The sequence below is a fragment of the Mytilus galloprovincialis genome, chromosome 14 (assembly GCF_965363235.1).
Source record: "Mytilus galloprovincialis chromosome 14, xbMytGall1.hap1.1, whole genome shotgun sequence".
Lineage (NCBI taxonomy): Eukaryota > Metazoa > Mollusca > Bivalvia > Mytilida > Mytilidae > Mytilus > Mytilus galloprovincialis.
This window is the reverse complement of record NC_134851.1, coordinates 49,690,983-49,712,809: the sequence shown is the minus strand read 5'-3', so window position 1 is coordinate 49,712,809 and position 21,827 is coordinate 49,690,983. Positions and strand designations below refer to the sequence as shown.

General features: G+C 32.5%; 1 protein-coding gene across 1 annotated transcript in view; it reads right to left on the bottom strand.

Moving 5' to 3' along the window:
- The window catches only part of LOC143059072 (frizzled-5-like), a 76,622-nt gene extending 67,271 nt beyond the window's left edge, over positions 1 to 9,351 (bottom strand). Inside the window, exon 1 of the mRNA XM_076232537.1 lies at positions 9,333 to 9,351. The gene's annotated coding sequence lies outside the window, so the exon portion shown is untranslated. The remainder of the gene's footprint in view (positions 1 to 9,332) is intronic.
- Positions 9,352 to 21,827: the final 12,476 nt, after the last annotated feature.

Genomic DNA, 21,827 nt, shown 5'->3' with positions numbered 1-21,827 from the left:
TTGACAGTGAATCAATAATAATTTTACACAAGGTACAAACAACACAAATATCAAGTGTATACAAATATAGAATATTCAGATACGAGACCGAATGTGGACCTCATTTCTGCACTTCGTGGATTCCTTTACATTGTCAACAACATCAGATATAATATGTTTACTTGTAATTCAAATTATTTGTAGCTTTTACATTCGTAGGTTGGGTCAACCTTTTCAATTTCATTCATAAGGGAATATTCTATTTTTTTCCAATTTGACAATGAAGGAAAAAGTGTTCCTCCTCATCTTATATTTCACAAACTATAGAATTTTTCTTATGTCAACGTATTCCAATGCCACTTTAAAAGCCTTAAAAAAAATAAGAAATAAAAACGACACTTTATCAAATTAGGCATTTTAATAGAAATTATTAACCAAGTCAACACACGTTTGTCGAGATGATACGAGGCTATGCTTTTTTAAAGAGTCCGTTCTCGTCAAATATTTCTTGAGTTTTGTATTTTGAAGGAGTCGTATATACTTGTTTTAATCAAGTACAAATTATAACAAAAATAAGAATAAATGCTTTCATTTTGTACTAATTGTCGATGGAAATTAGCTATAATGTTGTGGAAAAATTTATTATACCCCCCCCCCCCCTTTTTCAAAAATAAAAGAAGAACAATTTGAATGATTGGAGTCTTTCTACAAATTTAAGATTTAAGACCACCTTCATGCGTATATAAAAGGCTATTGAATGGGATTAAAACTGTTGATAAAATGAATATTTAGAATTACTAACAAGATCGTAAAAACATCCGTAGCATATTTCATTTTATCTTCCTGTTAGCACATTATCGTAAAACGGTGAACTTGATTACTATCGAACTTGCTTTTAATTATAAATTTATGTTCCCTCTTGCTGTGCGGGGCACGAAGACTGCAATTTGATCTATAATAACTGATCAAAACTTCTGCAAATCCTAAATTATAAACAAATTATGACACACTTGCACAAGTAATCACTTCCAGCTGGCGACCAACTACAGACGACAAGCGATGCCAAACAGATATTCGGAACTGATGTTCTTAATGCATTGTTGTTTATAGACGATGCATTCCGATTGTCCAGCGTTAACGCATTTGTTTTCATAACAAATTGCTTTGGTAGCTGTCTGATTGCGAGACTTATGACTATGAACGTTATTTCTTTTATACAATGCATCCTTGAAAATCAAAACAATGAACCTGCGGGCAAGTTTAGGCGAGCAAAATGTTTGAGCGTATCGCATATTATAATCATCCCTTTTTTTGCGGATAAGTCATTAAATGTGAACATTGTATTCTTTTTATAACTCCTTTTTTATAACTTAAACGAAATTGCAAAAGAGATACTATTTTTTTGGAATTTGAGTTTCGAAACTGGAATTAAATATTCATGCCAAGATCAAGACTAATGACGGTATAACACTCAAAGTGAATAGAATCCAATTTTTCACTGGTCAACCTTTAACGTTTATAATAAGTGGATTAAGAGAAAATCGCTGAGGGATGCAATTGCATGTCTTCCCCACATAAAATAAATTTTACGTATTGTAAAGTTTGGCTTTCAGCCCTTTCATGACACCAAAATGCTTTGCACGCGTCAAGTCGTATGAAATATCATAGATAACTAAACCTTTATTTAGGTTCAGATCCACAGCACACACGCATCAAATAGCATGTTTGCATATTGCCAAGAATGTACGAATAAACATTTAATCCTATCGACTTTATTTTTGTTGGAAAAAAATTACATGTATGAAATACATAAACTAGACGCTCGATATGTTTTGTTAAAGACAGACCAAGGAGATTATCTCATATAACCTCATTGGAAAGACATGATGATAAGGATTGACGGACGGACATCAAACAAAACGAACGGCATTCAGGATCGTCATAGGAATTCTAAGACAACACCCCGCTTCTTTGTTTTCCCACCCAGATAATTTTCTTAACAAATAGATAAGTAAACAATTACCTTACCTATTATACATTGTCCGTCATTTTATGTACCAAGTGAACACCTTCTTTACAAGCCCATGACGACATAATGTGTTGAGTGATTTATTTCCCTGCCGAAGGTGACACTTGAAATTTACATCGTTGTCAGTTTCCCATGCCATGTTCATTTTACATATGTAGAGTGCGATGTCATTTTTTACATTTAATCCATTACTTAGCCATATGTCATGAACCGTGTATTTTCGTACATTTGTTATATCTGTTAAATTGCCACTAATTGAATACAGAAAGATTCATTAATTGTTTGTTGATTGCTTTATGCCCAGTGACAAATATTTCGTGCATTTTTAGGGCGAATATCAGGGTCGGTTTCAGGATTTTGCATTAGGCGAGGAGTAAAATGGTACAATGGGTCTAGGGACCACTGTCTATGATCTAATTAGGCCCAGAGTAGCGCCCACACCCTTACAACAGAAGCTGCTGGCATTTAAAGATAATTTCACCCATATTGTTTCTAATCGCGGGTATTCACTTTTTGTATTTATTTCAAAATAGTTGACAAAATCCTTTGCAGTTTGAATTTTTTTGTTAATAAAGGTTAATTTTCAAGGCCAGTGTTACATGCATATCGATGACCATAGTTTCCCCGAATTGTGTTTTTTTTCTCAGGATGATCCTATCTGATTTTATTCTGACCACAGATGAATCACTATGCAGTACGAATGATTCTCTGGTATGATTACGCTCTTCATTTAGGAGATAAAATCCTGATGTTTTGCAAGTTGGTCGTGTTTACATGTGATGATTATTGTTGATATAAGCTGATATACTTATCTATCGTAAAACGGATGCAAGAGAAGTGAGATCATATAATGTCTGGCAAAACATTTCAAATATCGTTAAACGAATGATACTCAAAATTTCACAATGGAAACTAACAGTATACCAACTTAAAATAGGATCTTATCATTATCTTTCGAGAAAAAAAGTTGAATATTATCAAAAATTTAACAAATACAATAAAATTGAAAATAAGCAGTCCTTGAAAAAAAGGATATCGAAAGTAACTATCTTGACTATTTTTAGTCCGGATGAGATAACGATCTTTTCTCAAATAAAGTTAGTAATGCTAAGGGTAGTGCCAATAGTCCTTGAAATGAAAAGCATGAACTGAATTTTAATGTGCGTATTGTTATGCGTTTACTTTCCTGCATTGGCTAGAGGTGTAGGGGGAGGGTTGAGATCTCACAAACATGTTTAACCCCGCCGCATTTTTGCGCCTGTCCCAAGTCAGGAGCCTCTGGCCTTTGTTAGTCTTGTATTACTTTAATTTAACTTTTAGTTTCTTGTGAACCATTTGGAGTTTATTATGGCGTTCATTATCACTGAACTAGTATATATTTGTTTAGGGGCCAGCTGAAGGACGCCCCCGGGTGCAGGAATTTCTCGTTGCATTGCTGTTGTCTGCTCTATGGTCGGATTGTTGTCTCTTTGGCACATTCCCCATTTCCATTCTCAATTTTATGAATCTACGATATATATGAATAAAGTAACGGTTCAATATATTTTTATTCAAATAACTCGTGTGCAAAATTGATTTATAGATTTATTTTTAAAATTGAGGTTCTTAAATTCAATTTTGAGTATCATAAACAAAAGACGATACAAAACCGCCTGTATACCAATTAAGTGAACAAAGATATGCCTTGCCAAAATATCTTAAAAATAACCTATTTATTAATTTATTGTCCACGATTGTACATATCCAATCAAATTCTGTTTTATCGATAGCATGGAATTATTTCTTCTTTAGTAATACAGCGGAGATCACTTCTAACCTCTCATCAAATCTGTCAGAATCTCTCAAGAAAACTGTTCTAGGGCAGTATGTAGAACTGTCACACTGACACCTTTTAGACAGTTCTAGCTAGAACAGTTCTAACCTAGAAATGATCCTGACATTCAGTTCTACCCTAGACATTTTAAGACAGTTTTACCTAGAACTGATTCTGACAGTTCTACCCTAGAACAGTTTTAAACAGTTCTACGATTTGAACTGATTTAGTCAGTTCTACGGCTATAATTGATGTAGTCAGTTCTATCCATTAAACAGTTTTAAATACTCTTTGTCTTCAACATAAATAAATCCAAAGAATTTAAAATACATTCTAGTGAAAATCATCAACTCAATATATTTTCAAAATTTTAAATGAGAGGTTTACCGAAAGTTGTAGTCAACGGAATAAAGGTTTCTGTTAATGATTTTATGATAACTGCTGAGTGCAATACTCCAAATGTATATATGGCGGGAAATTTTAAAATCAATGTGTGGTTTCATCTTAATTTATCAAACTGGTAAGAATTGTTATACATGCAAACATAAATATATTGGAAATACATGTACATGTGCAAGGGAATCACAATCAAGCTTTTCATGTTGTGTAAAGTTATTTATAAAGCTAGATCTTGGATGATGGATGATGAAAATATGGTACAGTGCATCATAGTTTTGGAATGCAATGTGAACACAAATTCAAAAAAAATCTAGCATTGTTTTGTAGAATTATCTGTCTGGTTATAGAAGATATTTACTACATAAAATACATCAGTTGTACCAGTTACTATATAAAATGAAACAATTATAATACAATTCATGTGTCTTAAAAAAATCCCAACTATATACAATGTATCCCTGAATTTTGCATATTTAATGAATGGCTATTATCTATTTTGAATTTATCGAACCATAAAACTAATTTTTGACTCTTCACATTGAATAATCCGCGAAACTAATAATTTTAACCAATCAGAAGACAGTAAAAACAACAAATTTATTTATTGTCAAGTATATATAACACACAGATTTTCGTCAATATATCAAAACAGATATAATGCATTGTCTATCAAAATGGGAAACAATAAAAGTTTGAAGGGAAAATGGAGGTACATATATTTGAAAAAATATATAATTGTTTTCGCAAGTAGGATAAATTTAAAGAGTGAAATAAAATTCATTAGTTTACTGTAGTACATAAATAAGTTTCATTTATGTACATTATTCGCAGAATATTAGGTTAACAAATATCTTAAGAACATATAGTGCAACAGGTTGAGGGGCCATGCTTTCATGTGATCTTATTGATGAAGATGGATTGCGACTTATTTTACCTTACATTTTTTTCACCTGTCGAAGAATCAAGAATGGACTGGGTTGAGCCCCTTGAAATGGAAGTAATTAAATGAGGCGTTAAAAATCACTTAAATTAATTTGATCATCTTATGCTTTGTTTAAGAAGCAATTAATCTTAAATAGACGCTACATGCTAGTTAAAATACAGATGTCAAACTGAGGCTAATGGACTGGTTTTTAGGTTCATATAGCAGATTCCAGACGTTTTTTTCTTAGACTAGAAGGAGTGAAAAAAATAAGTAAAGAAATGTCATGGGTAACAATTAAAACATATGCATGCACCTGTTTAATTGAGACATCTTAATGTCAATTTGAAAAAAGGTGGGAATATAGTTTGTCATGATGAAATCATTTGACATGTTTCGTTTTTATTGCTTTTGCTAGAGTGGATTGATTGCTGTCACATGCATAAACAGTGCGAGAATCAGTAGCATGAATCGGATATGTTTCACCCTCGGCGAATATGGTTTACCCTGCTCCTTCAATTGAAAAAAATAACAAATTAGAAATGGTAAGAGCTTTAGCTATTTTCTAGAAAGTTTTCTTCAAAAAATGGAGAATGTGTCCATGGAACACAGATGCCTCCGCTTGGATATCATATAAAGTAACAAAGTGACAAAACTGAAGAACATTAATCAAAGTGTAAAAAATGTTTTAATTTTCTTAGTGAACATTGCATTGAATAAAGCATTGGTTGTAGTTGATTCAACTACAATTATGGATAAATCCAATATTAAAAATTAATTATAACAGTTACATCATTAATATTTTTACAACAAATATTATATTCCTATTTTTCCATTTGGGAAGGAGCATTACTATAGAATAGTATATACAAAGTTTCAAGTGATTTTTACCACATTTTCATTGTAAATCAACTTAAAACCAGAATTTAACCTAACTTTAAAAAAAAAAAAATCGATACTTGACGGACGCAGATAACAGAAAGCATAATACCCCTTGAACTATAGTTGGCGGGTCATTAACATTTAACGCTCATATTTAAATTCTTGCTATAAATCATTACCTATGTATAGCAGTATAAAACTCATGTTTTATATCATCACTTGTTATGTATACTTTCCAAAATCGAACTTGACTCGTGTTTTTCCTCATCAAACTTTGTGTTCATTTCTGGTAATCGAACATGACGTTTAGAGAGAAAAAGTAATTATGGTTGGTTTGTACATATTTATTTACCACACATGTTGATCCGTTTAGTATAATTTTCACTCATCAATTCGCAATAAATACATATAATAACATTTATACTATTGATACTGACCCAATCACCAAGGGAGATAAATTGTTAAAAGTATTGAATGCACATTAAAAATATCATGTAAGAAATAATTTTTAGAAATTGGGATACGAAACGGATAGGTTCTAAATGCATGTAAACGAACGGACGGACGCACATACCAAAAAACATAATGCTCCCCATCGTTATCGTGAGTGGTGCATATACGGTACATGAATAGAATTTAAGAATTTAGAATATCATCATGATAAACATGTAAAAATAAGACGTCGCAAGACACTGGTGCCAAGTCAAAAAAAAAAAAAAAAGAAGAAAGAAAACGTGTTTTGCCTAGCTATTCTAAAACCAGTTTCAGAGGTCATAAGAAACATTATGTATAAGTTTCATATCATTTGCTTGAGACAAGTCAGAGAACGGACACGAAAAATTTAGCATTTTTTTCGTCTGCAAAGGGGCATGACTCTATAATTGTAAAAGTGACGCTACCCAAATTCAAACTTGATCTGTGTTTTGTGGTAATAAACATTGCATATAAGTTTCATACCATTTGTTTGAGGCAAACTAAAGTTAGGGAACGAAACTAAATAAAAATCAGCATTTTTTTTCCATTTGTAAGGGGGCATAGCTCTAGAATGGTAAAAGTGACACTACCCAAATTCAAACTAGATCTATGTTTTGTGGTAACAGGCAGTTGTGTTTAAGTTTCAAAACATTTGGGTGAGGCAAACTTTAGCTAGAGGATGGCATACAGACGTACAGACGGACATGGGTAAACCTTAATGCCCCCTCCGCTTTTTGGTGGTGGTGGTGGTGGTGGGGGGGGGGGGGGGGAGGGGCACAAAAAGATGTCAATCTCTATATGTAGCGAAATGACATCAGCGCAACAGCATTTGGAGTATATTTCATTTAATACGGTATTCCAAAGCTTGCGTTTCCTATCATGATTTCCTTCTGACATATAGAGATAATTTGAACCAAGGTATTATAGTGGTAGAGTTAGAGTGATTCCTTCGAAAGTTTTTCGGTTTGTTATGGAATATCTGCATGTGTCACAGATGATCAAGAGGTATTTTCCAATCGTCATAGCAACAATCCCATTCTCTTTTTCTCGAGTGTGACATCATGGATAGACATGTTTGTCATATTGAACAATACGACGGATACCACATGTGTAACTGGCGCTGTCCACCCTTCCAAATCACATGTTTTTTTTATATAGCGTTTTGTGAACAATTAATTGTTTAATTCATTTTTTGTTAAAAGAATAAACTAAGTTTCTACTCAATTTAATTTTGGACCCTTTGGATCTTTATGTGGGCCAATTTAAAAACCAGGTCCAAAGTACAAATTATACATTTTGTAAATCTAAGGTTAGATTCAGCATAATGTCAAAGAACCCCAATGATTCCCGTTTTTGTTGAAATCAAACAAAGTTAAATTTAGGACCATTTGGACCTAAATAAGGACCACTATAAAAACGGGGGAAAATTACAAATCTATATAAATACACGGTAACTATCAGCATGTTAAAGAACCCCAAGAATTCAAGACTTTGATTTAAACCCCATTGAAATTGGTCAACAAACTGTATTAGTAAAGTAATGTTTTGGACCCTTTCTCCAAAATGGTTTAGGACCACAACCCCAACTCAATTATAACCTTTCTTTTGCGATATATCCAACCTTGTGGTTATCATAGAGATCCATATATTGATGTACATGTTGTTGTCCAGAAACAAGAAACAATCTTCTGTTTTGCCCCTTTTTCAAAACAGTTACGGCTTCGGACGACATAGACGACAGCGCAGACAAAGACAATGTCATACCATTATACGGCTGCCAAAAAATTGTGGTCGTATAAAATTTATAGTGAACTAGGTTTATAATCAAGACTATTAAGAAAATCATATTGTTTACACTTGATTAATCCAGGGGATGATGTATGGCCCCTATTTTCGGGATCACAAATCTGAGTACTAAAAAAGGTTTTTATACTGTGATTTTGAGAGGACATGACAATGAAATTAATCTTTCAACTTGAGGTCAAAAGGGTCAAGGTCATATATCAACTTTCGGAGAATCCGAGACATCATCTTGATGTGGTGCACCAATGTAACAAATATCATAACTATATGCCAAAGAATAACAAGGTTACGTTCAGAACAAGAAAATGTCCATAAAATCAACCATTTTAACCCCGAGGTCCAAATTTAAAGGTCAAGATGATACGCGACACACTGTCTCATGGAAATTAATACAATTTATCTTGATTATAATGTGTCAATTTCAACAGACAAAAAGTTTTGGCCCGTGCAGGGGTGGTATGACCACTAGAGGAAGAAAAACATGAAGAAGAAGAAGCAATACTACTTTTTTTCAGATGTAACTGGAACCACACATACTTTTTTATTTGGCCTAAAAACATAAATCCCTACCTACCTACCCTAACTTTTTTTCAGATGTAACTGGAACCACACATACTTTTTTATTTGGCCTTATTTATTCGATGAATCGGGGACATAAAAAGACAAATAACACAACGTACCGATCGAGCAGTTACGTAAGCTAGTGTAAAGTCAATCCAGCCCCAGAGTACGAAATATTGGACAATATATAAGTGAATCTGGTAAGGAAATTGCAAACAAGTTATATTTGATATTTTTAAGTAGTCATTGTACTTTTTGATTCTGTAACAGTAGTTCCCTATTTGATTTCATTTTGCAGAAGTCCCTTCAATTAAAAAATGTTCAGAATTTGGTTATTCCTGGTAATCTACGACAATAAAATTTTAATAACTGATTTGGTGTATGCTTTATTGCGATAGATTGTCGTAAAGCAGGTGCATGCCGTAATTTTTCGATTCATTTTATATTGAAAAAAGAAAAAAACTACTCACAGCTTTATATTCTTCTGTAATCACCAACGCAGAAAATATTTCCAATATATAACATTTCTTTTTAACCACAGACTACAAATTGGCTCCAAACATGCAGATAACGGGCTATCTTTCACTTCAACTGACATTGATAAACAAGTCACAGGAACGTTTTAAAGATAAGCAAGTCACACAGACGCTTCACGCCCATGACGTACTGTCCCATTTTATATTTCGGAACAAAACTTCTTTCTTGTGAAACTCGAGTTGCTTATATCTGGTTCATGTTAATTGTCATGATAATTTGAAAAATATATCTATCTTTTTGTTGTATAAATATACGAGGTTCATTTGGGAAGCCCGAATTCTTATGTTTTTTAATAGACATCGCATTGATAACGTCACTGATTTGCTGTTTCGAATGCTTCAAACAAAAAGACAGCTTTCACTCGCGTCATTTTCATTCTGAAAAGTCCGAATACTTTTGAAACGTTTTCAAAATTTTAACAGCCCATTTATATACCAAATTAAAATTTTGATGTAATTTATATTTTCGTTCATATGCAATTGAAATTTCGAAACTTAAATGAATGAGAAGGGTAAAAAATAATAACAAAATAATCAGCAGAAAGTTACATTTATAACAGTATTTTTGTAATAAAAGTAATGTTTCAATATGTCCGAAAAGGGTCACTTGAGTTTCTAAAACGCAGATTGGTAATTTGTCTAAATAAATATGCACCTATTAAGCCTTAGAGATGTGCTACTTTTGGTGCATTGTAAACTAATTTACACTAGTTATGTTATGTAATTCATAATTTATAATCACACAGATAAGCTAAAAACTGAGAAAATTATAGATACAAGCATACAAACATTGATCCATTTTTTTTTCTAGCTAAGAATAAACCATTTTTCTCAATTTTCAAAAATATCTTTTTTAAACAATCATGAACAGCAAAGTTTTTAATCAAATTTGTGTTTATTTTTTAAATAGTTTTCAATAGAAACAAACAAAACAAAATCAGAAGACAGTACTTCTCCTTACAAAAGATGAATGGTTGATGCTTAATCAGAGTAACTTAGTTTTAATACTTGTGCACCTGAAGCTGGATGCACTATCTGAGTATCTGTAAGTAAATAATTGATCGGACCAACAACAATAATGCAGCATGCATCAACTTCTACATAAAATGTTTAATATCAGTAACATTTCTTCTTCTACCGATCATTCAGTATACATAATTCGTTTTTCATCTCCTCGCTATCTTATCTTTACAGATACGTTATGCTGAAAGAAGTGAGGTATTACAGAACACTGTCGTCCATTTTGTTCGCTTCGGGGCACCTCTGTCTTTATTATAGGTTCTAATTTGTCATAAGATAAAAGAAAAACAAGTCGTTACATTTGATTAATAACTAAGATAAGGAAAGAGATATATTCACGAAAATGCCAGTAATGGCGCGAGAAAATGCGAGATAACGACGGTAATTGAATTGTTCTGACAAGGATCTGGAATCTTTCATCACATCACATGACAGGCTGTAGACAGTTGTAGCTTTTCATCCCGTATTCAATTTGAGAAATGTTTTATTTCTGCCAATTAAAAACATTTAAAAACATACATTAAATTTTGGTGATTAACATTCCACGGTTAATATTTTGATCTAACACGTGGTCAGCAAAGATGTCGTGTACACGACAGTGAGACAGCAACACAACAACATGTGTTATGCAAAAACTCATTTAGTTCGGTGTAAACGAGTGACCACATGAGTCTTCCTGGCGTCGTATTCGAGGGTTGCTGTCAGACTGGTGTATGTCATGTATCAGTGATATTGTTTGCATTAAATTAATGGAGAATAAAGGCTTTTTCCTCTGGAGAAGAATCCCAATTTGAAAAAAAAATGGCTGATAATTATTCCCAAGAAGACAACTTTTTCCCAAACAGTGCAGTGACAGTAGTAATTGTGCATGAATACAAACTGAAAAATACTCATTTATACATTTTTTTATGCCTAAAATTACTATATGTGCAGATTTGAGGGTATATTTATGGATCATCAATGAAAAAACGGGGTCTTATTTCAAAGCAGGGCTTCACTCTTGAAAGGGGTCTGTAAATTTAAGTTTCAGTCAAATTCATGGTTAATTCTAAATTTTCCAATTTGATGAAAATTACGCATATTTTCCCAATAAAAAAGGGTAGAGGTAGTTTTGAAAAACAACAACAATATCACTGTGTATGCTACATTGTAAGTCGTATTTTGACTTCCAGATAGTCTTTTGATTTTATACTTTTTCGCTAGGTTGCTGTTTTATTGACGTACACCATACAAATCTACGTCGTATGATAAATACTTAATTCTATTTGTAGGAAAGTGCAAATGAATAATTCAAGTGCGGTTGAAGCTATCTGATAGCAACACCAGATTCCTTCCAGACCGAGTGCGACAGACGAGGAAAAAACTACCGCACTTAATGGAATACCTGTTTTAGACGGGCCCATAAATTGTGGTTTTATTAAATTGTTTGTGAGTTCCTAATCTTAACTGTGTTTTTTTTTATCCATATCTGGTAATTTTGGGTATAAATCTGAATTATCTTGCCTCCATCTGAAAAAGAACAGAAGTGATACTAGTAGATAAAGACACACATGTAAAATATGCACCAAGTAATTCTTACTTCCACGAATAGATTACCTTAGCTGTATTTGGCAAAACCTTCATGATTCTTTGTTCATCAATGTTCTTAAAAAAGAGGGGCAAACAGGGCCGTAACTACCTATGAGGCAGGGGAGGCAGTTGCCTCCCCTGAATTTTCTATACCAATTTGTTTTTTGAAGTAACAAAATGAAATATTGCCAATATGTACACGAAGAAATTGAATTAATATCATAAACAACACAAGTTTACAGTTTTAACAGTGTTATCATGATATGTGATATATCTGTCATTTTGCGGATTTTTGATCGAAAGTGTACCGTTTCAGTATTGTTTTTAATTTTTAATTCGTGTGGTCGTCCGGCTGTTATTCAGTATTCGTACGAGAACGCATATGAGACTTTGCTTTCGACAATTTTGAATAAAACTCAACTATAATAATATAATAATAATTCACATTTATTTAGGGGCTCAATTAAGCACAGTAAGTTCCTTTTTTATTGTGAATCTTTTATGATATCGGAAATTCGTTACCAGCTGAATAGTATATATATATAGAAAGTCCCTGGTTGTAGTTATATACATGTCTGTTCAGCTTTCAATAATATTGAAATTCAAGGTCCTCGATAAAAAAAAAATATCTTGCGTTCTATGATCTTGCTTTATATGTTTTTTAACTTACCAGTTTCATTTCTAACAGAAATATCTTTATATGTTTTTTAACTTACTAGTTTGATTTCTAACAAAAATATCTTTATATGTTTTTTTTAACTTACCAGTTTGATTTCTAACAAAAATATCTATAAAACAAATAACAATTGTATGCATAAATATTGTTTCCAGGATCCAGCAATACTGATGTTTCTTAATCGAAGGAAAACAGGTGATTTTTAGACATATTGAGAAAAAAATTATTTAATGTTAATAATTATAGGTCAAAGAAAGGTTGTTTGCATATAAATTGCGTCCAGGTTCAAGCAATACTGTCGTTTCTTAAAGGAAATCGAAGGAAAATGGGTCTTTTTTAGCCATTTTACTGAGAAAAAAATCGACGGGGGGGGGGGGGGCAAACCCCCTCTCTTGAGGGCCTCAATCGGCGGCCCCCATACCCCTGCCTCCCCTGAATTCGAACCCTAGTTACGGCCCTGGCAAAAGATACCAAATGGACATTCAAACTCATAAATCGAAAATAAACTGACAACGCCATGGCCAAAAAAGTAAAAAAAAAAATGGACAAACAATAGTACACAAAACACATCATAGATAAACTTAGCATCACGAACCCCACCGAAAACTGGGTGTTATCTCAGGTGATCAGGAAGGGTAAGCGATCAAAAAATGCTTCGCGTGTATCGTGTTAGTCAAGCTAATACAAACCCGGAAACAAGTCTAAATCGGTAGGTCACAGTCATGAAACGGGGACTTTAAATGGACTTATAACAACTTTTATTAGGGCGTCACTGATGTTTTTTTTTGTAGACGAAACACTCATCAGACGTACACTATTTCAAGCCTGGTATCTATGATGAGTTTATTTACTTATAATTTAATTTTGGATGTAACACGTCTGCTGATTGGCTGACGTCTTTTTGTTTATCAGATCATAGACATAATTTTGTCATGTGACCTTGACGTTATCAACGTTTTTTCATGATTTACTCCGGTTTAAAATGGAATTAAGAATAAAATCATAAGAACTGACTGTTATATTTTTTCTGCCTATTCGAAATAGCATAAAAAATGTGGTGCACACTTTAAATAACTATTATTCAGTGTGCACCACATTTTTATGTTATTTTTTTATAGACAAAAAAAAAAAAAAAAAAAAAAAAAAAAATATTACAGTTATTCCTTAAGTAAGCAAAACGATCCTTGAAATCTCATTACATAAATATTCAATAACATGCATTATTTCCTACACAGTCATTCTACTTTCTAACTAAGGTAAAAAGTAAGTCACGTCCAAATTGCAATTTAGATGGTTTTTTTTTACATTAAATGTTCAAAAGTTATTTACATTGCTTACCTTTAAAGATTTTTGATTGACAATTAAATACCATCGGACAATTTTTTGAAAAATTTTAACATAATGAAGAATCAAAACAGCAAAAGTGCTTTTGACGTCTTTTACAGTTTCTCCGGCAGTTGTCCTTGTTCAAAGGGAGATAATGCAAACGAGAATAAGATAGATTTACAGTGGGAAATGTCGTGACTAAATATTACCTCCCCTGTAAACAATGAAAAATTATATCTTTTCAATGTTATAGCAAGGACTTTCGTCACACTAGTTGCTAAATATATTGCCTTGAAAGTCAACCATGTCAAAAAAATATCACAGTGGTCATAACTTGATTATTAAATGGATCTATTTACAAAAGCCTGACTACTTTAGTCAAATCTCTTTATTCAAGTACATTCTGTATAGTTTCACAGTCAGAACCTTTTTTTCTGATCACCATGATTAGTCGATACCTCCTGGACCGATCTTTACTTCTCCATCACGATAAGTGGATAACTGAACCTTTTCCTAGCCACCAAAATTATTTGATAACTGAACCTTTTCCCCGTTTCCATGACTAGTCGATACTTTAGATCAGTCGACACCTGAACCTTTTCGCCGCCAACACGATAAGTCGACGATAAGTCGATAGCTGCACTATTTCCTCGCAACCACGATAAGACGAGAACTGAACCTTTCCCTCACACCCACTGTAAGACGAGAACTGAACCTTTTCCTCGCCAACCCAATCGTTCAATACCAGAACAGTTTCCTCGTAACCACAATTATTGGTTGCTCTCTTAACTTTAAAAGGAGGCTCGAGGATATAAAAATTTCAGAAAAAAATTAAACATTTTTTTTTTCATTACAAATTTTATTTATTACTTCATTGGTTTGCTACTTTGTCATATGGTACAAAAATCATTCCAAAAAATCAATTCGTTTTGGTCCCAGATGACTTTTAAAATTTATATATCATTGAATAAGCTCCAAATTATCTCCCTTTGGTCCAAAAATGCCATTTTTTGGCATTAAAATTGAAATACCTTTTTTTTTATAACTCATCGGCGACCTATATTTTTTTATTGTTATTTACAAATAAGCTGTACTTAAACTAAACTATTGTAAAATTTGAGCGATTTCTGTAATTTAGTTCTTTTTTTTTAGCTCACCTGGCCCAAAGGGCCAAGTTTCTCATCACTTGGCGTTCGTCGTCCGTCGTCGTCGTTGTCTGTTAACTTTTACAAAGATCTTCCCCTCTGAAACTACTTGGCCAAATTCAACCAAACTTGGCCACAATCATCATTGGGGTAACTAGTTTCAAAAATGTGTTCGATGAGTCGGCCTACGTACCAATATTGCCGCAATGGCTAAAAAAAGAATATAGAGGTAAAATGTAGATTTTGGCTTATATCTCAAAAACCAAAGCATTTAGAGCAAATCTGACAAGGGTACAATTGTTCATCAGGTAAGATCTATCCGTCCTGCAATTTTCAGACGTATCAGACAGCCCGTTGTTGGGTTGATGCCCTGGAATTTGTAATTTAAAGGACATTTTGAAGTTTTTGGTTGTTATCTTGGAAACTGTTAGATAGTGATAAACTTTAAACAGCAATAATGTTCAGCAAAGTAATATCTACAAAAAAGTCAACATGACCACAATTGACCTCTTAAGGAGTTATTGCCCTTAAAAGTTAGTTTTAAACAAATTTTCGCAAATTTTTGTAATCTTACAAAAATCTTCTCCTCTGAAACTACTGAGACAAATACAACCAATCTTACTTTCAATGATCATTAGGGTATGTAGTTTAAAAATTGTGTCCGATGATCCCGCCTGCCAACCAATATGGGCGACATGGCTAAAAAGCGAACATAGGGGTAAAGTTCTGGCTTATATCTCTGAAACTAAAGCATTTAGAGCAAATTGGACAATGTGTAAAAATGTTAATCAGGTTAAAATCTATCTGTTCTGAAATTTTTAAATGAATCAAACAACCTGATGTTGGGTTGCTGCCCCTGAATTGGTAATTTTATTGACATTTTACAGTTTTTGGTTATTTTGAATATTATTATTATAGATAGAAATAAACTGAAATCAGCGATAATGTTCTTCAAAGTTAGGTCTACAAATAGTTCAATATGACCAAAATGGTCAATTGACCATATAAGGAATTATTGACCTTTAAAGTAATTTTTTAACAATTTTTTTTATAAATATTTGTTAATCTTTTACAAAAGTCTTCTGAAAATAAAGCAAAAGTATACCAGTTGCATAATTCATGTATCAATTGTTTATAAAAATATCAGGTGAGCGACAACGGCTCATTGGAGCCTCTAATTTATTTCGATATTACCTCTATTTCTCCATTAGTTCAATACAAAAAAAATTCTTTTACAAAAATGTATGATGCGTTTTTCGAAGGCTGATTGTAAGCGTAAATGAACGGTGACCCCATTTTTTAATTCTATTTTTCTATTAAGGTGGTACCCAACACTTTCACTAAAATTAATTTGGCTCGTTTAATTTTCATAAAATTTTGTCAAAGTATTTAATTAAACCCTTCAACAAAAATATAAAAATTTCAAAAATTTTGAACCAACCGTTTTGTCAGAAAAATTACACTGGTTATATAGCAGTTTGACAAACACCAATTTTGATCATTGAGAAGCTTAATATTCCCTTTACAACACAACGTAATTAAAACGTTAAGCTGACTTTACAGAGTTATCTCCCTGTAGTGTTAGGTACCACCTTAAGTATAAGTTAAAGTTCATTTATAGAAAAATATAGCTAAATCCTATATTAAGAAAACAAATTTAGACCCGCGAGCCCCCTTAATAACTTGAATTTGTGAATATAAATTTACATCAATAAACAATATGTCATAGACGGATTCAGTGGCGGATCCAGAAATTTTCAAAAGTGGGGGCCCACTGACTGACCTAATAGGGGGCCCGTTCCAGTCACGCTTCAGTGATTCCTTATATAAGCAACCAATTTTTTTCCCAAAAAGGGGGGGCCCGGGCCCCCTGCCCCCCCCTAAATCCGCCTCTGGGATTGATTGTCGATGTTCTATGCTCAGTAGCAAGTAATTCATGAATATTCAGATCGAGATATTATTAACAAACAATACAACAGGTAGATTTTGAAAGGCAGTTGGATTATGATTAAGGTATGGGAATTTGGCCTTGAAAAATCAGAGTATGTGGATATAGCTTGATAAAAATTCAGGAGCAAGTATTTCATGAATATTCTGGTCGAGAACAAATTAATAAACAATACAATAGGTACATGTAGGTTCCGAAAGGTGGCAAGGTCGCGGAATTGGGCCCGGGTTTTGATAGTGAAAGTATGTGGATAGGGGCAGAAATATTAAGTCTTGTTTTTTTTTCAAACGTAACTGCAAGGGTGTGATCTGCGAATAGATAGAAAAGTAATAATGTGTTAGGATAAGTCTGTCAGCTGCTTTTCGTCTATTAATCGTCTTAGTTAAATAATTAAAAATTGAAAGAGAGACAACTCGATTTTGTTTTATGACATTTTAAGTAGTAATTGTATGACGGATCAAAAGTTACGAAAATAGTTGTTATTGGTCTTGAATTAACTTTCAGTAGCTGCGGATACTCAGATCTGTACTTAATGTTGTATTTTCTTAATTATTTTTTTGCTTTGTACCGATCTTCTTGAATCCCTTTTCAAAAGATTTTGATAAAAGAAAATCCACGATACAAAATCAGTACATGTATACACAGTAAAAACACACAAAAAGCAAAGGAACAGCGGATGTATCACTGTTCTTCATCTCAAAGTCACAGTGACCCTTCAACACGGAACAAAAAACAACATAACTAACAGCTCCATGAAAGTTTGAAACACCCATCGATTAATGTGGCAAATATTTCATGGGAATATGTCACTACAATGTTCAGATAATATGCAATATAGAAAGGAGAAAAAACAATGTTAATTATAGATTTAAAGTAAATGCTCATATACAAAATGAAATTTGATTGGCAAATTAAGTTCGGATCCGGATAAGTAAAATTTACAGACCCTATAATATATAATGATGTAATTATATAAGCACTAATGTGTAAGCTTTGATATGGGAATGTACATTGTATTTAAAAATTATACTATTTCATAAGAAAACGTTTCAAGGACAAAACTTAAGGGCGGAGCGCATGGCTATGAATAGGATACAAGAAATACAACGTTTTGATTTTTCCATTTTTGTATATTTATCGTTCTAAGGTACAACGAAGGAGTTAACATTTATACAATTCAATATCCATGATATCTTTAAAAAGTAAAATTTGAACTTTGCATATAATTCTCAAGTTTGAAGTAAATTTGGAGGGAAGATAAACATTATTAATCATCTGAGGAATTAACGAAATCAGGTAAAAAAAACCGCCAAACATAACAACGCCTATCAGTCGGCCTTTTCACTCTTAACAATATAACCGATATCCGACCCCACCGCAGGAGGAGACACCATGATTGTGAGTAATAATAAAAAACCAAAGAGAGACAATTCGATTTTTTCTAATATTTTGAGCGGTGATAAAAACGGTCAGTGTAAGAGTCTAACAAAGACGGTTTAAAGGTTGCTAAAATAGATGTTTTTTTTTCTTTCTGTTACATTTCTGACGCGTCAATCCCCTTTCAATTGGTTGTTGTAGTTTGTTCTGATGTTGTATTGTTACACCACTGTCCTAGGTGAGTAGAGGGTTTAGCACCAGCTAATATATATGTTCACCCCGCTGCATTCTGTACATTCCCCTGACTGATTGATTAATTGACTGGTATTTGCTTAACATCCAGTGGCAAATATCGCATGCGCATTTTTGACATTCTCATTAAAACCTATTGTTCAAATGTTTTACAATAAATAAAGGAGGGAAATAATCAGAATATGTTAAAGATCTTAAATGCTCACAATAAGTTTCGAGATCGGAACCGGAGAAAAAGTGGGTCAGATAATATACCTTGCAACAGGCCTCATGCGTTCAAAAAACGTTGTTAAAAGAGTTCTTTGACTTGGCACTCAACCTTTACGAGGCATCAGCTCTAACTACATTTTTCTGATAGAGTTCACAACATCATTATACGCAGTAGTACCAGCAGTAGATGCAGTGGTCACAAAGTTATATGCAATCGTCACATACATGTTACCGCTGCATATAATGCTTAAATATTCTGTGACCACTGTATATATTTTGTTATGACCACTGTATATAATGATAACATAATTAAGTCTGTCAATTCTTCTGGTACGTAATTGCTCTTGTTTATGTGATGTTCAGATGGTCCTAAAATGTATGAACTATTTGCCACTGGACGTAAGTCAAACGTTGGCTTAATCATATCTAACATGGCCCGGCTAGATAATCATATGCATGGTAAGTCTGCTAAAGAGGAGTCAGCTTTGAAGTTTAAGAACAATGTGTTAATTTGGTAATCTTATTTTTACTGTTACTGTATAAGCTATGACGATGTGTGCTAGTTGTAATTAAGCTATGACATGTTAAAGTAAATATGTGTCATTGTGTATACATGTACTATTTCATAGGAAAAACGATTTCAAGGACAAACTTTTAGGGCGGAGCGCACAGCTATATATAGGATGCAATGTAATACAGCGTTTTGATTTTTCCATTCTCCGTAGACTTGTCTTTCCAGGGAACAACAGAGGAGTACATATTTATAAAATTAATATCTTTAAAAAATGATTAAAAAATATTTGAACTTTGCATATTCTCAAGTCTAGAGTAAATTTTGAGAGAAAATTTTCATCAATGATCTGAGAGATGAAAGAAATTTTGTAAAACAATCCAATTAATTTATCAACACCCCTTCAGTTGCCCTTTAACCCTGTAACCCAATGACCCATATCCAACTCCATCACAGAAGGATAAACTGTCGTATACTTTGTTGATAGTGAGATTATCGGTCTAGATAACCCTAATGCTTTCTTAAAAATGTATACATGCTTATAGATAGTTTCATTTTTTTCAGATATGCATACAAAAATATGTAAATTTCGAATTCGGTTCTTTAATATTTTTTGTTGTTGAAGTCACCCCTGAGTTGTTCCCCTTTGAATACATAAATATTTATATATAAACACAGTAGCTAGTCAAAAAGTTAAGTATTTTTAAATCACTTGTCTTGTGGAAAACACCTAATTCTATTTATTGCCTCTCAACACTGTCAGGTACTATTTATAAATATATCGTAACGAAACCAACCAATCAGATTGCTTGAATTTTACCGACTTGAGATCATGTCAGGACTTGCCAGATCGACAAATTAACAACGTGGTTTAAATGCTTGCAAGGTAAGCTTGTTTATTAAGTAATTCAATGATTTTTTGATTAAAATCATGTTTATTGAATAATACTAATTTTATTTAAGCTCAAAATGAAAAAAATAAACTTGTTTTGGGGTGTTATGAAAAAAATAATTTTATTGAGCAAAAAGAGTTACTTTGATAATCAATCTATATTATTTTAATATATTTGAGTTTAATTATGAATACATAACAGCATTAAAGCTTATATTTATTTAGATTTCACATGTAAGAGTAAGATCATACTTACATTGGAGGTATGCAGTAATTTATTATTTGTGTAAAAGGGGGAGGGTAACTCAAAGCCTATATATGCCCTAATGTTATTTTACTTATTATGCAAAACGTACTGTTACTTCGAGCTCAACGAATAAAAACCTTGTAAATCCTGCTTTTTCACTTGACTTATTGACTTTCTAAAATATGATGCAAGTCTAATTATTTTACTAATTACAAGTCTTAAAAAGACACACGGACACACTTTATTTATAAATAAACGAAGAATGGCAAACTTATATTACTGTAGATTCATTTGTTTTTCGTGGTTACCAATTTTCGTGGATATAGGAAAACTTGTATGTTCGTGGATATTTAATTTCGTTGTTTTGTCGAGGTCTGCATACAAGCTGAAAGAACATTTGTCATTCGTTGAACCGTTGTTTACCTGTACCCACGAAATTCACGAAAATTAGTATTCAACGAATAATTAATGAATCCACAGTAATGCGCTGGTCGTTTTCATTAAAAGAAAAAAAAAAAAAAAAAAAAAGAAATATAAGATTCATAGTGATTTATGTGCCTTAAAATTAACTATTTTCTTTATTCTTGAAATAAAATAATTCAAACCTAAATTTGTTTGATGATGTTGTTATTCAATACGCATGATAAGTATTTGATATCTGCTTTATTTTTCAAAAAATTTCTTTAAAGCATAATATATTTTTCATAAGTTACTTATCATGTTTATGTTTGGATTTCCTCAATATATGTAATTCTAAATCACACGAAGGCACTTCAGGAATAGACACCCCCTTTTTTCTAGATTTTTATTTTGTGTTTAGATTTTTTTAAAGTAACTTAATCTTTCATAATTAAATTTATTTTCAGTTATTCAATGTGTTGTTATCCCTGCTAACACGATTTGTTAGTTTTAACACTATTTTAATTTGCAAATACATGTAATATCATAAACATTTCAAATCTGACAGTTAAGTCATTAGATTGTCTAAAGATGTTTTTGTTTTCTCCTGATTTGAACATAATGATTTAAATTTAAATTTGTTGAAATATCCAGCAAATTGCAAGACTAAAATTATAAAAATTATAATACTTGCCTTTATAACATCGGAAAATGAAATATTCTTTTCACTACAAAAATGTACCCCCTCCCCCCCTCCCCCCCAAAAAAAAAAATGAAATATAAGTGTGGTAGTTCTAATTATAACGGATGCATGCTTCTTAAAATCCCATTTTAAATGCCTTCAAAGTATTGAGCAG